This window comes from Hemitrygon akajei, chromosome 15, assembly GCF_048418815.1.
Source record: "Hemitrygon akajei chromosome 15, sHemAka1.3, whole genome shotgun sequence".
Lineage (NCBI taxonomy): Eukaryota > Metazoa > Chordata > Chondrichthyes > Myliobatiformes > Dasyatidae > Hemitrygon > Hemitrygon akajei.
In genome coordinates, this window is record NC_133138.1 from 69850741 (window position 1) to 69868422 (window position 17682).

Here is a 17682-nt window from a genome sequence, read left to right on the forward strand (position 1 = left end):
TACAAGAAAGGAATAATTCATTTATTTGCAGTATAGTGACAATCACAACCTTCACACAATGGAACTGACATATTTAAAATTTGCATGAAGACCGATTTGTAATTCAGAATGAGGAATGTTGTAGTAGAAATGTGTTAAAAATATCAAATGGGATCATCAGCAAGTCAGGCAGCATCTATGGAGAGAGGAATAAACTGTCAGTTTATTTCTCTCTTCATACTGTTCATTCCTCTCCATAGATTCTGCCCCCGCTGAGTTCCTCCAGCACTGTGCATGTGTGTGTGTGTTCAAGATTTTCAGCATCTGCCAAGTCTCTTGTCCTTATCAAATTGGATCTTATTGGACTGAAGGCTGCAATATCCTTAAAGGAATCATAGCTCATTAATCTTATGAGGCTCATATTGGACCATGTATGTGTAACACACTAAATTTGTTCATATTTAGTACCAGTCTGCTGTCCCTATTTCTTACTAATAAGAGATAAACAGTGAACAGGAATAGGGGTTAAGTTGGTTTTGCTGGGACAGTGAAATGAGGAAATTACAAATTTACAATTTATTAAACATCTAAACCTTGCAATGGAAAAGGAAACTAGAAAAGGTACGAGTGTTGTGCATTTACCATCTTACTTTTAAAAAAAGCCTGCACACCTGTAGCTGCCAGTTTTTCACACTTCAACTTTTCAGATTTGCAACCTGTACTTAACTTTGCATAGTGCCACAACAACAACCTCTCACTCAACTTCAGCAAAACCAAAGAGCTGATTGTTGACTACAGGAGGAAGAGGTCAGAGGTCCATGAGCCAGTCCTTGCTAAGGTTTGGGAGGTGGAGAGGGTCAGTAATTTTAAGTTCCTTGGCATTATCATATCAGAATATTTGTCCTGGGACCTGTATGTAAGTTCCAGCACAGTGAAAGCACAACAGCGCCTCTACTTTCTTAAAAGTTAGCATTGATTCAATGTGTCCAGTAAAGCTTCAGTAAATTTCTATAGATGCACAGTGGAGAGTATCCTGACTGGACACACCACTATCTGGTGTAGAAACATGCATGCACAAGAACAGGAAAGCCCTCTCCACCACTGAGTGTATCTACAAGGAGCACTGCCACAAGGAAACAGCATCCATCATCAAGGATCCCCACCATGTTCTCTTCTTGCTGCTGCCATCCAAAAGAAGGCAGAGGAACTTTAGGTCCCATACCACCAGGTTCATGAACAATTATTACCCTTCAGAGATCATGCTCCTGAACCAGCACATATAACTTCACTCTCCTCAACTCCAAACTAATTCCACAACCTATGGACTAACTTTCAAGGACTCTAGAACTCATATCCACAGCAATATTTATTATTTATTTGCACAGTTTGGCTTCTTTTGTCTGCCTTTTTGTGTAGTTCTTCATTGACTCTATTGAATATCTTTGTTCTCTTGTGAAAGCCTGCAAGGAACTAAATCTCAAAGCAGCATTTGGTGACATGTACCTACTTTGATAATAAATTTAATTTGAACTTTGAACATTGCACTTTACAACTTGTTACTGATGCTCCACCACTGAAAACCAATTTAATCCCAAAATCTATTTAGGTCAAATGCTTGTTAATAAAAATGAGAGAGCTTAGTCTGTCCAATATGTTTCAGGTAGAGGTTACTGCATTGATTTTCTTTTAATGTTCCTCCGTCAGTTAGTTAAAAATCTTTGCTTAATTTATTCTTTGTTTCCCAATGGAAGGCACTTCAGGATTTCATCAACACTGCACTGGCACTCCTTTCACTTAGTAGCTTCTCATCAAGGTTTAATTGCATTGGAAATCCTAGTGCCTCTCAGCAAAGGAAGTAGATTGGCTGTCTGGATTTTTGTTGGATTATTGAGTATTTACTTTGTAAGTTAGCAACAGTGTTAGACAGCATGGTTAAATAATTAAGGAAATGTGTCTTTTCAAGTGCTGTCATCAAGTTTATCTTAGCATGAAAATAACTGAGAATATAGGTGGAGTTGGTCACTCACAAGCCTGTTTCAAGGTTAGATTATGACTAATACCTACCATCAACAGCTTTCTAGCAGAAATAATTCAGTTTTGTACAATATTTTGTGTATAAAAAACTCTTAATATTGCCATTCAGAATAGCTTGTCTGCAGTTGTAATTTCTTTGTCTAATTCTTGTCCCAGAGAAAATAGCTTCTCTTTCAACTATCAACTCTTCTTATCTTCAGCATCTCAGCTAGATCTGTAAAGAATCTTATTCATGCAACCAGTCATAATAGTTTAACCCTGTTAGCTCTGTTAGCTGTCACACAAATCTCTGTTGCGCTCTGTTCCTCATAGGGATACTGCTGTCATTCTTTCATGCAATGAAGATGGATGGGTGATTGATATACACAGTATGAAATGTTAAGAAGAATTTAATAAGGATGGTAAAATTTGATTCAACACCCAAGTGACAATCTAGGAGAGTCACAAAAAGGGGAAACAATTTTAAAATTGGCATCAGACCATTTATTCAGGACCAGTTTATCTTGTTGAAGGTAAGGATAAACATATTCTCCCTAGAAAAAAAAAATTCTGCCTGGACAATTGCAAACTTATAGGCTTAGATCGATAGATATCTGTTAAATAAGCATATCAAGATAGAAGTAATTCACCTGGTGGCATTGGAGTACAGATTTGAATAGTGAAATGGGTATATTGAACTACTGCTCCTATGGCCCACTGGAATGTAAATTAGAGAGTCACTTTGTAATCCAAGAGGTCAAATCAGTCAATAAAATCAAGAAGCAAAACATATCAAAATAATGGTGCTCAGCTAATGATGCTAATAGGATGATAAATGCAATTTAAGTTATATACCCAGTACATCATTTCTTGACCATACAATATTTAATAATGCAACAATCTCCCAAATTTTAAAGCAGCATTACTCATGACCAGAAAAATGGTGGTTGCTCCTCTTGATGCTTCTTCAGGACATTAATAACTCAAACATCATTCTCCCAGATTCTGCAATGTTTTACTTTGGCTTCTAAACACCTGTAGAAAGGATTCTACTGCTGCAAATCAATCAGCGCAGCACTGCCAACAGGAAATGACTAAATATCCTGAGAGACCCGACCAAGGCATTATAGTCTCAGGGAAAGTGAATGCTGATTTACCATGAGATGAGGAGAAATGTCTTCTCTCAGAGGGCTGGGGAGTTTGGAATTCTTTATCTCAGTGTTTGTTCTGTTAAAGAATCTATTCAAGGCATGTGTTGATAAATATGAGATTCTAGCTGAATCAAGGGAAATAGAAATCAAATAGGAACATGATCTGCAATGATCTTATTTAACAGTGCAGTAATATCAAAATGCTGCATTTTCTCTTCTGCTACTATGTAGAGATAGAAAGCCAGTGTCTCTAAAATATGCTAATAAGTATTGGCATCAGATCCTTTTAGAAGTCCTTTGGATGAGGAGAGAATTCTAAATATTGCAATGTTTTTGTTGATTATCATTTTCAAAGGAAGAAATAGTGTTTCAAAATCCCTGAAGAGTACTTTGAATTTATGATAGGAACCCAGCAGATAAACATTTGAAATTACTTTCTCTGTCAGTTGGAAATATTATTAACCTCTGGAAAACCTAAATATTCAGTGAAATTTAGAAAAGTGAAAACTTTCAGAGTAATTTGCTGGTGGCCATTCACTAATACTCCACAAGATAATTTCAAATCAATAGCATCCTGGGATTTTAAGTAAAGATCTTAATGTCAAGTGAGCAGAAAGATTGCAATTGCTATTTCTCTGCAGGAAGGACAGAATGGTAGATATAATGAAAGAATGAACATAAAATTATCACATCAGGTCAGATATATATCATGCATCTCCTACAATTACTTCCATGGTAAATGCAGAAAGGAGTTTTCTAATCTGCTTGGTGAAGTCAATGGTGAAAATTGGGGCCTGGGAAGTAACAGGACGTTACCTTGGGTAAATTGTTAAATTGCTTTATTTTTGTTGCACATGCTGAGGTACAGTGTAAAACTTCATTTTATATGTCATCCACACAGATTTTTGCATTACAACAGTGCATTGAGGTAGTGCAAGGGTCAACAATAACTGAATCAGAATCAGGTTTAACATCACTAGCATATGTCATGAACTATATTATTCTGTAGCTAGTACAATGCAACATAAATTACAATCATACATCAATAAATAAATAGATAAATAGAATTAAATAAGAAGTTCAAGGAAAGAGTAAAATAAAAGAAAAAAATGGTGAGGTAGTGTACATGGGTTCATTGTCCATTCAACATTGCAGAACCTGGGAGAATGATGTTTGAGTTATTAATGTCCTGAAGAAGTATCAAGAGGAGCAACCACCATTTTTCTGGTCATGAGTAATGATTTCTGTGGTAAAGCCAGTTTGAACTATTGGCCTCTGCAAATTAGTGCTGCTTTAAAATTTGAGGTAGTGTACATGGGTTCTTTGTCCATTCAGAAATCTGATGGTGCTGAGGAAGAAACAGGTCCTAAAACATTAAGTGTGTCCCCAGGCTCCTGTACCTCCTCTTGATGGTAGCAATGAGGAGAGGGTAAGTCCTGGATGTTGCGGGTCCTTAATGATGGATGCCACCATTTAGAGGCATCGCCTTTTGATGATGTCCTTGATGCTGGTGTGGCTAGTGCCCATGGGTGAAGCTGGCTGGGTTTGCAACTTTCTGCAGCTTTTTCCAGTCCTGTGCAACGGCCCCATCATACCAGACAGTGATGCAAACATGCTCTCCACAACACATCTGTAGAAATTTGTGAGAGTCTTTGGTGACATACCAAGTCTCCTCAAACTCCTAGAGATAAATAGCTGATGCTGTGCCTTCTTTGTGATTCCACCATTTGCACTGCTGATCCCACATTGAGGATTGGTTTGTGTTCCCTCCACTTCTGCTTCCTGAAGTCCACAGTCAGTGCAAGGTTGGGTTTTGACATCACTCAACGAGCTGATCTACAGTATCCCACTCCTGTATGCCTTCTTGTTACCATCTGAGATTGTGTCAACAATAGTTGTGTCATCTGCCAATTTATAGATGGTGTTTGAGCTGTACCTAGCCACACATTTGTGGGTGTAGAGAGAAATAGCATCCCTGAGGTGTCCCAGTGCTGATTGTCAGCAAGGAGAAGATGCTATTTTTGATCTGCACTGACTAGTCTCGGGATGAGGAAATCAAGGATCCAGTTGCATTTTGAGGGACAAATGCCCAGTTTTGGATTATGTTGATTGGTACTGAGGCTACGATGGTGTTGAATGCAGAGCTGCAACCAATAAACAGCAGCCTGATGTAGGTATTACTGTTGTCCAGGTGATCCAAGGCTGAATGGAGAGCCAATAAGATGGCATCTGCTGTAGATCTATTATACCAAAAGACAAATTGCAGCAGGTCCAGGTGCTTGCTTAAGCAGGAATTGATTCTGGGCTTGAATAGCCATTCAAAGCATTCTGTCACAATAGATGTCAGCGCAGCTGGGCAATAGTCATTGAGGCATCCCACCCTGATATTCTTGGGCACTGGTATGATTGACACCATTTTGAAGCAGGCGGGAAGGGAAGCTCCAACTGCAGCTGTGAGAGATTGAAGATAACCTTGAACACTCACGTTGGCACAGGCTTTCAGTGTCCTACCAGGTACACCATCAGGGCGTGATGCCTTGTAAGGGTTCACCTTCATGAAAGATGTTCTGACGTCGATCTCCAAGACAGAAATCACGGGTCACTAGATGCTCACAGGGATTCGCACAGGTGTAGTTTTATTCCCCCTTTCAAAGTGTGCATAAAAGGGGTTTAACTCATCTGGGAGTGAACCATCACAGTTAATCATGTTCTTGGGTTTCACCTTGTATAAAGTAATGACCTGCAAACCCTGCCAGAGCTTATGTGTATCCGATTTCATCTCTAACTTCAATTGGAATTGTTATGTTGCTTTTAAAATAGCCTTTGGTAGATCATACCTGGACTGCTTATAAAGTTCTAGATTACTATTCTTGATGACCACAGATCTAGCCCTCAGCAGACTATGAATCTCCCAGTTCATCCATGGACTTTGGTTTGGGTATGCTTGGTATGTTCTCAAAAAGGACATACAGGTCTTGATGAAGTTGGTGACAACTGTGGCATATTCATTCAGATCCAAAGATGAATCCCTGAATATTATCCAAAGTAATCTTGTAAGTATTCCTCTGCCTCCCTTGACCATACCTTCTTGGACCTCCAGTGCCTGCCTGATATTGGCCTGAGGTGGAATGTGCACACTATCAGGATGATGTTGGAAAACTGACTCAGCAGATAAAATGGATGATACTCGACCGCTAGATCTTCCAGTTCAGGTGAGCAGGACTGAAACCGATCTATCACATTTGTGCACCATGCTGGTTTAATCATGAAGCAAATTTCCTCCCCTCCTCTCCTATTATAAGACTCAATTGACCTGTCATTGCGAAAAATGGTACAGCCCTCGGGCTGCAACAATACATATGAAGTAATGGAGGTGAGCCATTTTTACTGAGGTAAAGTACACTACAATCCCTGACATCCCTCTGTTACTGCAATCTTACTCTGAGGCCTCAGTTTTAATCCTCAGAAACTGCCCATTTGCCTGCAGGATAGTCAGGAATAGGGTGGTGGGGGTGGGGGGGGGGGGTAGGTCTAAGGCTTCGTGATTCAATCTCTCCTGTAGACCAGCACGCCTTCCCTGTTTTTGTTTTCTTAAAGGGGAACTGCACTTGATACCTGAGTCTGCTAATGGATTCATCGATTTTGAGGATACATAGATTTTTTTTTAAACATCTTAAAATGATGAAAAAGAATCTCGTGCTTTCCCAGCATATATGATGAATAAACTCTTTTTGGGCTTCTAGTCAGGTACAGGCATCAATTATAACCAATGTTTTGATGACAAACTCTGCCTGCTTCTTCAGGAATGTTGCCTGGGCATGTCTAGTCCAGTGGTATTTATACATCTACAGTCTGTCCCTTCTGATTGGTTTGTCCTCATCCAATCAGGATGGGCAAAGAAATGGCAGATTGAACACTATGTTGGAAATTGCCCATTCTCCTAATCACTTCTGAAGCCTCTCTACTTCCTCAAAACTACATGCCCCTCCACCTATCTTTCTATCATCTGCAAACTTTGCAACAAAGCCATCAATTCCATAATGCAAATCATTGATATATAACATAAAAAGAACCAGTCCCTACACAGACCCCTGCGGAATACCACTAGTCACCTGCAACCAAGCAGAAAAGGCTCCCCTTATTCCCACTATTTGTCACCTGCCAATCAGCCACTGCTTTATCCATGCTAGAATCTTTCCTGTAACACCATGGGCTTGTAGCTTGTTAGCAGTCTCATGTGTAGCACCTCGTTAAAGGCTATCTGAAAATCCAAATATACAACATCAACTGATTCTCCATTGTCTATCCTGCTTGTTATTTCTTCAAAGAGTTCCAACAGATTTATCAGGCAAGATTTCCCCTTGAGGAAGCCGTGATGACTACAGCCTATTTTATCATGTGCCTCCAAATACCATGAAACCTCTTCCTTAACAATCGACTCCAACATTTTCCCAACGACTAAGGTCAGAGTAACTGGCCTCTAATTTCCCTTCTTCTACATCTCCCTTCTTGAAGAGTGGAGTGACATTTGCAAATTTCCAGTCTTCCAGAACCATTCCCGAATCTAGTGATTCTTGAAAGATCATTACTAATGCCTCCACAATCTCTTCAGCCACCTCTTTCAGAACCCTGGAATGTACACCATCTGGTCCAGGTGACTTATCTACCTTTATATTTTCATGTTCCCAAGAACCTTCTCCCTAGTAACTGGAGAAGTAATGCATGACCCCTGACATCTGGAATTTCCACAAGACTGCTAGTGTTTTCACCTTCTTTACAATCGAATTCCAATTCTTGCATAGAGTGAGATCTTGATCTTTGTTAAAATTCTTTTCCTCTAGTTTTATTTCAATGGCTTCCTTTACTAGGCAGTTCCAAAAGCCTAGTTTTGTAGTTTTGTGCCATTGAAGTCAATCCTATGGCCATTGTGAATGCAGTGTTCTTCTACCACTGATTTCTCTGGGTAACCCAAACAAATACACCTCCTGTGCTCCTGGATGCGTGTTTCCGCCGTGCATCCCATCTGGTTAATATACACTGCTCTGCACTCACATATCTCAACAATAACAGCCACCATCATGCCTCCCAACATAGAACAGTCTTTTCTACTTTGATTAACCATGCAAAAACTATTTCCCAAAGAAATAAGATAATTACACACAACGTTCCTACAGAATGGCTACAAAGTGAAGGAAATCAATTGGGCCCTTAATAGGTTGACAAAAAGAAGATAACCTAACAACAAGGAGGAATCCATCATTACTGGCTATCTTCCCAATATTTACACGGTTACTGGAAGGATCACTAGGATCCTGAAGAAATACCAGATTAATACCATCCACAAATCTGTAAGGAAGCTCGAGTCACAACTTATGCGGGTCAAAGATGACCTGGGACTCAGGTTGGCTGGCGCTTACAGGACTCCCTGTGAATGCGGAGGAGCGTATATCGCTCAGATGATGACCAATGGCTTTGGGAACTGCCTGGTAAAGGAAACCATTGAAGTAAAACTAGAGGAAATAAATTTTAACAAAGACAAATGCCTCGCTCAAAGTAAGAACTGGAATTCGATTGTAAACGAGGTGAGAGAGTGGAAACCTTAATGGATGAGGACTAACCAATCAGGAGGGGCGGACTACAGGTGTATAAATACTACTGGACCAGACATGCCCAGGCAACAGCCCTGAAGAAGACAACAGAAGTTGTCATCAAAATTTCAGTTATAATTGATGTCTGTACCTGGCTGGAAGTCTGAGAAGAGTTTTTTTTTCTTAAAACGATGTTGTTTATTGAAGTACACATGGCTGTGACTATGGACTTCAGCTGTAGTAGTTCTAAACGGGAATATTTGATGATTCCATCAGAACTGCATGCAAAGATTTGCCACCAATTGCCGCCACCTTGAGAACTATAACCCTTTATTCTTGAGAATGAAAAATAAAGGGTTACAGTTATAGAGTTTAAGTGCTGTGCAGTCAAATAATAAGATTGTGAAGTCAGGAATCCATTTTATCATACTAGGGGATTATTTAATAGTCTTATAACAGCAAGATAGAAACTACTCTTGAGCCTGGTGGTACATGCTTTCCAGCTTTTCTATCTTCTGTCTGATTGGAGAGGGAAGAAGAGAAAATGTCCAGGTGAGTGGGATCTTTAATTATCATTGCTGCTTTTCCCAGTGGCGAGAAGTGTAAATAGAGTCCATGGGGGTTTCTGTGTTGTGCTGATCTGAAGTCACACATCTCTGCAGTTTTGTGTAGTTTTTTCTCCAGCAAGTAAAGCTGGTGTCAGTGTTGAAGCATTGTATTACTAAAGATACTATGCAGATAATAAAAACCTGCCTTTTAAAGTCTGTCAGAGTTTAGAGGTACTTCAGATTGTGGGTCAAGTGTCAATTAAAAGGACTAGTAATATGGAGTTTGTTGACTATTCAATAATTGATGGTGGATTTCCACGGATCCTTCCCACAGAAATATAGGTCAAAGTAATTTTTCCCTGGTTACATGGCAAAACGGAGATTGATAGGCTCTTGATTGATTAGAGTTAAGTGTTATGAGGAGAAAACAGGAGAATGAGGCTGAAAAAATATCACCCACCATTGAATTTTGGAGAAGACTCGATTGTGTCAAATGGCCTAATTCTGCTCCTATATCCATAACCTTATGGTTAACCGTCAGGACATTATATCACCAGGGATAATAATGAGAGGTTTCCTCCCACTAGTATCAGACTTCTGAACAATCCTCTCATATGCCAAAAAATGAACTCTTGATTTTCCATTCTACCTCATGATGAATCTTGCACTTTATTTGTTGACCAATGTTATACCTTCTCTGTAATTGTAACATCCTGTTCTCCTTTTCACCATCTACATATGTATGTAAATACATATGTGTGGAATGGCATGTAAACAAATTCTTTTCACATATTTTTGTACATGTGACGATAATAAACGAATTCTTTTTCCAGTTCCAAAGAGCCCCGGCAGTAATAAAGAAAAAATAGCACTATTATCCAAAGACAATACATGTGATTTAGTCTTTGATCTGTGGCAGATCCCAGCTTCTTAAATCCCTCTACTTTGGGTCAAAAAAGGTGAGACAAAGGCCTGTGGGATGTACTTCTCTGTACACAAGGAAATGTGCCACGCTGGACAAAAGCAGAAAGCAGTCAGAGCAATAGCTTCATGATCTACAAACCTCAGACAGACAATTGGAGAAATCAGGAGATGCAGATGAAGGTGAATGGGTAGTTTTGAATAAGGGTGAAGTGGCAGAAATAGTCATCTCTGTAATCCCCACAGAAAAGAAAAAAAGAAGAGATGGATTTTGTGGAAATGAAATACAATCTACAGATGCTGTAAATCTGAAATAAAAATAGAAAATGCTGGAAATACTCAGTAAGTCAGGTAGGAAGAGTCAAGGGATTAACATTTCAGATTGAAGACCCTTTATCAGAGCAGGGAAGGAAAGAAAAAGAAGCTTGTTAAGCTGCATGAAGAGTGGGTGTAGACATTGGCTCTGAAAGAGGAAAACTGGGATCACCATGGTGATAAGGGTATCCAGTCAATGAGTAAATGCCTAGGGTAATATAGAGGCAATTTTGCTTACAGCTTTGGTTTTAGTCTATGCAATGCTTAGTTAAAGGATGTCTCTACTCAGACAGTATAGACTCCAAACAACCATTCTGAGATAGAAGTTTGGAAAGAAGAGGGGATGTAAAAAACTGGGAGCTATTGCCAAGGAATGCACATAGGTGAGAATGGTGAAAAGATCCAGGAGAAAAGCTTAGGTGATGCCAGGAGTATTGATGTGAATATGAAGCCCATTGGTGATGATTCTCTGTCAATAACAGCTGAGACAAGATATGCAACCAAATAGATTCCGTTGCATCTGATCTTTACAAATGCCCAATTTCATCCTTTCAAATTGTGTATTTTAACATCAAATAAAAATCATTCATTTGTATTGTATTCCTGATGAAGGGTCTCGGCCCAAAACGTTGGCTACTCTTTTCTCACGGATGCTGCCTGACCTGCTGAGTTCTTCCAGTGTCATGTACGTATTCATTTGTATTGATTTGTTAAATCTGATATAGACCAAACATAGCAGATTACACGCCGCATCAAAAAATTAATGATTAACTGATCTTTTCTAAATACCTTAAAAGGTCATAGTAACATAATAATGTCTTACATAGCCCAGCTACTGGTAATGTTGTCAGATATCAGCTATTGAAAATTAATTTAATTGATGTCTTTACTCCCAACTGAATTACTTTATATCAGGAAACAAAATTTTCTAATGAAAATATCAAACAGCAATAGGGTACAGTCTAATATGAAATTATTTAGGAATAATGTACAGAAGTGTAGTAATTATAACATCTTGGAATTTGCTTTTTCTCTGTAATGATGTGGATATTCAGACTGATTCTACTGGACAGGGGAGTTATGTGATATACTTGCTTTCCAGCAATGTAATACTGTCACAGACATTTAGCCTGTAATTCTCAACGTCCAAACATTTAAATAGTTTTATAGATATTGTCTTTTACCTCTTTGGATATGCTTTTCTGACAGCCCTCACCAGAAGCATGTATTAAATTTAAACTAGGCCTAAATGTTCCCAAAGTCAGAGTCTCAAGTCAAGTCAAGTCACTTTTATTGTCATTTTGACTATAACTGCTGGTACAGTACACAGTAAAAATGAGACAACGTTTTTCAGGACCATGGTGTTACATGACACTGTACAAAAACTAGACTGAACAACAACAACAACAACAACACTAGACTACAGACCTACACTGGACTGCATAAAGTGCACAAAAACAGTGCAGGCATTACAATAAATAATAAACAGGACAATAGGGAAGGTGTCAGTCCAGGCTTTGGGTATTGAGGAGTCTGATAGCTTGGAGGAAGAAACTGTTACATAGTCTGGTTGTGAGGGCCTGAATGCTTCAGAGCCTTTTCCCAGATGGCAGGAGGGAGAAGAGATTGTACGAGGGGTGCGTGGGGTCCTTCATAATGCAGCATATGTCGTGTCATCGGCAAACTTGATGATGTGGTTCGAGCTGTGTGTTGCAGCACAGTCATGGGTCAGCAGAGTGAACAGCAGTGGACTGAGCACACAGCCCTGGGGGGCCCCCATGCTCAGTGTGATGGTGTTGGAGATGCTGCTCCCGATCCGGACTGACTGAGGTCTCCCAGTCAGGAAGTCTAGGATCCAGTTGCAGAGGGAGGTGTTCTACCCACCAGATCAAGTCTGCTGGGCCTCTTTACAGGGATCAAAGCAAACCTCATGTGGTAAACCATGTATGCCTGTCTGGACACGCCCCTCTGCTGACTGCTCCTGTGGCTCCTCCCACAGACCCCTGGATAAAGGCGGTTGGAGGCACTGCTCCTTCCACAGTCCAGGGCAGTCATCCGGCATAGATGTATTCCGTTTTACTGCTAATAAAAGCCTTTCAGTATTTACTCTGCTTCCAGTCTTTTGGAGTTATTGATAGTGCATCAATTTTATTAGCAGTAATTTTAAAGCATTGAGCACGTTTTGAGACCCGACAATTTGGACATCGACCCGTGAACACCTGAGGCGGGCAACACTTTCAAACTCTGGCTAGCCTGCTACGAATCATATTTGGAGGAGATTGAAGTGACCGAGTCCGCTGCGAAGCACAGAATTCTCCTCTCCAGGGTCAGTCCACGGATCTACTTGATGATTAGAGACTAGCCGAGTTACAACGGCGCGATGAGCGCCCTCAGTAGACAATACCTGCGGCCGGTAAATACCGTCTATGCAAGACATCGCTTGGCGACGCGGTGGCAGCAGGCAGGAGAGTCGAGCGCTGAGTTTGTCCGGGCCCTACAGACACTCATGCAGGCTTGCGATTGCTGGGGGCTGACGACCGAAAAGCATGCGGAGGTCCTTGTAAGAGACGCCTTCGTCACAGGGCTCATGTCAGTGTACATGCGCCAGCGGCTGCTGGAACACGCTGATCTTACCTTACATTCGGCGATTGAGCTGGCCGACACACTGGAGGCTGCTCTGCACAACTCTGATGCTCTCCAGGCACGTGATCTCCCGACGGCCTCGTGGATGCCGCAGACCCCGCAACCCGCCGGCGAATCGACCACGGCTGCTGCCAGTCGCGAATCCGCGAAGTGTTACTTCTGCGGATTCGAGAAGCACCCCCGAAAATGCTGCCCGGCCCGAGGATCTACCTGCTCCATCTGCAGAAAGAAGGGCCACTTCGCCAAGGCCTGTAAGTTCAAACCATGAGCAGGATTGAGCAGCGCCATGTGCGAGGCATGGGGGTCGCCATCTTGGCTGTCACCATCTTGCCTGCCCGCTGCCACATGCGAGGCATGGGGGCGGCCATCTTGGTCAGCGTCTCCTCGCACCACCTACAACCCACAGGTGCTTACCGGGCACCCCACCACGCCAGACGAAAACAGCGACTCAACTCTGGCCTCTGTGACCCTCGACTAAAGCGCTCCCCACTAGCTCGCAAGGTCAATGATGGACATCCTGGTGGAGGGGCACAGGACAAACTGCCTGTTTGACACGGGCAGCACGGAGAGTTTTATCCACCCGGACACGGTGCAACGCTGTGGACCTGTGACACGGCCGGTAAGACAAAGGGTCGCCATGGCTTCTGGGTCACATACAACAGACATCTGGGGGTGTGTGTAGCAACACTAGTGGTACAGGGCACAGGATATCAAGACTTTACATTACTGGTGATGACTCAACTGTGTGCCCTTGTGCTATTGGGGCTCGACTTCCAGAGCCACCTGAAAAGCGTGACAACGGAGTATGATGGGCCCCTCCCACCAATCACTGTCAGAAATCCTCAGTTCTGTGGGAATTTGTCACATACCCCACTACTGACCACACACACACACCGACCCGCACATCCCACCCAACACCATGCCAACAGCCGCACTACGGACACCACTTGCGGCCTCTCCACCCTCAAGATCTGTCCCCCACCACTGTTCGCCAACCTGACCCCCGACTGTAAACCTGTGGCAACTAAAAGCAGGAGGTACAGCGCGGGGGACAGGGCCTTCATTCAGTCAGAAGTGCAGCGGCTGCTCAGGGAAGGGATCATTGAGGGAAGCACAAGTCCTTGGAGTGCACAGGTGGTCGTTGATCAGAACGGGGACAAAAATAGGATGGTTGTGGACTATAGCCAGACCACCAATAGGTTCACGCAGCTTGACGCGTACCCCCTACCCCGCATCGCGGATATGGTCAACCAGATAGCTCAGTACAAGGTGTACTCGACCATAGACCTAAAATCTGCTTACCATCAACTCCCCATCTGCCTGGAGGACCGCCCTTACACCGCCTTCGAGGCGGGCGGCAGGCTCTATCACTTCCTGTGCATCCCCTTCGGTGTCACGAATGGTGTCTCTGTCTTCCAGAGGGAAATGGACCAGATGGTGGACCAGTGCCAACTGAAGGCCATGTTCCCATATCTGGATAACATCACCATCTGCGGTCACAACGGGCAGGATCACAACAACAACCTCCAAAAATTTTTCCAAGCAGCCAAAGCTTTTAACCTTACCTAAAACAGGGACAAGTGTGTGTTCGGAACCACCCATCTTCCTACTTCATGCGAACCCCCAGTATGCCTACGTGGTCTTACCTGATGGGCAGGAGGACACGGTCTCCAACCACAACCTGGCGCCCGCAGGAGCACCAGACCCCTACCCTGAACACTCCATGGTGACTATGAATCCCGTACCCACCGATATATATACCTACGAGACACCGCGCACTCCAAGCCCTACACAGACACCTCACGACACTCCCATACCGGGCGTGACACAGACGCACAAGGGGTTACTGATGCCTAACGGGCTGGCACCTCAAGTCAGGCCAGAGCCAGCACAACCACCGTCACTGCTGCAATCACCACCGGTGCTACGTAGATCGCAGCGACAGACTCGACCGCCTGATAGACTTGACCTGTAAATATACTTGTCTTAAATATTGTCAGTCACTTCACCCCGCGGGACTCTCTTTTTAAAAAGGAGGGGTGAATGTGGTAAACCATGTATATCTGTTTGGACACGCCCCTCTGCTGACAGCTCCTGTGGCTCCTCCCACAGACCCCTGGATAAAGGTGATCGTGTCACTGCTCCTCCCACAGTCCAGGGCAGTCATCCAGCATGGACATGCTCCGTTTTACTGCTAATAAAAGCCTTTCAGTATTTACTCTACTTCCAGTCTTTTGAAGTTACTGATAGTGCATCGCCTCATCTGTCTTCTTTCTGTGCAGGTGCCATACCATCCATGTTTCCAGCAGATATGAGTGAAAATCCTGGAAGTACAATCCAATGGCACCCAGATGGGCATATCCTGATATATCCATGAGTTAACATAACTGAAAGGTGAGAGACTAGGAAGAACAATTAATTGTAGGCAAAGTAATCCACATGGCAATTTGAATACTAAAGCTAATGTTGGATCTTTCACTGCCACATGACAGGCCCCTGATGTTATTGTGCCTATGAAAATTGGAATGATGGAAGTTTTAGGTGCTAGGTTATTACATTTCAACATGCTTAAGACTTCCATTTTGACTTTGTTGTATCCTCTATTTTAAAATCCATCATCAAGCCCATCTTAATCCTTGTTTGTGGTGTGTTACCTTGTTCTCTATCACTTAAGGGGAAAGCTAATTCTTGAAGTAGCTATTAACCTACAGAATTGTATCTTTAATCTTAGCAGATATTTTTGTGTGAGATAAGTCTGCCTGCGGAAATCTTTAATTGTCTTAATCCTAGTTTTGATTTTTCAAACTTAGTTGGTTCACATCATAAATATTTTGCGAGAAAACTTATGACTTCCATTACTGTTCAAACAATCATAAGGATAGCAATCTTAATTTTCTAAAATGCCGAAATGAGTTTAGTGCAGTATAAGATCTGGCTCAGGTCATCATGTCAGCTGATAAAAATTATCCTCAAACTTGTAGTTTAATACTGATTTCAGTAATTCAGCTAATGGTAAACAGTTTTCTTTGGAAGTCAGAGGGGAATTTCTCTATTCTGCCATTTCAGGATCTTCCCAATGTTTGTTCCATTTGATGTGCTAAATTTTTCATTAAACTGTAGGTTGAGTGTCAATGTCAATATCTGAATGCGTTATAAAATTACAGAATCATACACACATAAACAGGCCCTTCAGCCCTTTATGACCACACTGACCACCAGCCAATATGTGCCCATCTATACTAATCCCTGTAGTAATAATGACAGCGATCCATTTTATCCCTTCATCTGCTTATTTTATATGGCATGTTTTGTGTTTGCAAACAAAATACAAGATATGGTATTAAACGTTCAGGTAATGCTTGGGGCTGGACAACCAATTTATGGAACCTATACGTGGAAACATGCCCTGAGGTAAGTTAAATTAAAAATCTGACACACAGTAAATACACTGATTTATTTCTGTGAAAGACTTAACTAGTTTCCTCCCTCTGTTTCTCCACTTTTATCAATTCATTGTTATTGGTCTTATGTGCTTTCGATGCCATTCATAACAATACTATGGAGGTATGATTACCATATTAATTGAACATTGTGTAATTTTTGACTTATAGTCAAAATTGACTCATGAACATCTGTGAAAACCGAACCTGTTGCTTACCTGAAGATGGCCTGTATTTTTATGTTTCTCTACTAAATCCTAACAAATTAAAAGCGAGTTGATTATCCACTGAAAATATCTCATCACCTCACAAAGCACATTGAGGTTCAGCTGCAATGTCATTCTATGTTGAAAGTTTCTTAAGCTAAACCAACAGTTAATCCAAAAAAGAGAGTCAACTAATTAAATCGCTTCCATGTAAAATTCTGAGAAAAAAATTCATAGCAGCAGACTGCAGCAGTTGAAGAGTTTTCAGGGACCCAAGAGATCCTGTTCACCTCACCACCCCCCACCATAAAATAATTCCTAATCCATTTTGAGGCAAAAGGAAGGAGGTTTAGAATAGGAATGTGTTGGGGAACATAAGTGGCAGGTAAATGAATAAATTGGGTGACTCTGGGAAACTGAACTTCCATTTACCTGCCATCCTGATGCTCCATTTCTCTTCTACACAAACTTCCATGCCTTTGGCCACCAACATAGGTTCAATATCGCTTATTGTAAGCTTAAGGAACAATGCTTGGCCTTTCAACTGACCAACATCAAATTCAGTAATTTGCTGGTAACTCATCCATTCCAGTCTCATATCTCACATTTCCTGTCTGTTTATTTACTTCAAATATTGTCTCTTCATCATCCACCTCCAGACACGCCTGTTATATTTTGTCACTTCAGAAAATTAAACTAATTCAAAGGAAGACACGTGAGTCCAAAAATATGGGTCTAACTTTGTCTTTACTTCAAGTGAGGCATGCACGTATCACATGGTAGTGTGATGATAGAACATAGAACATGGAAAATCTGCAGCTCATTACAGGCCCTTCAGCCCACAATGTTGTGCCAGCCATGTAACCTACTCTAGAAGC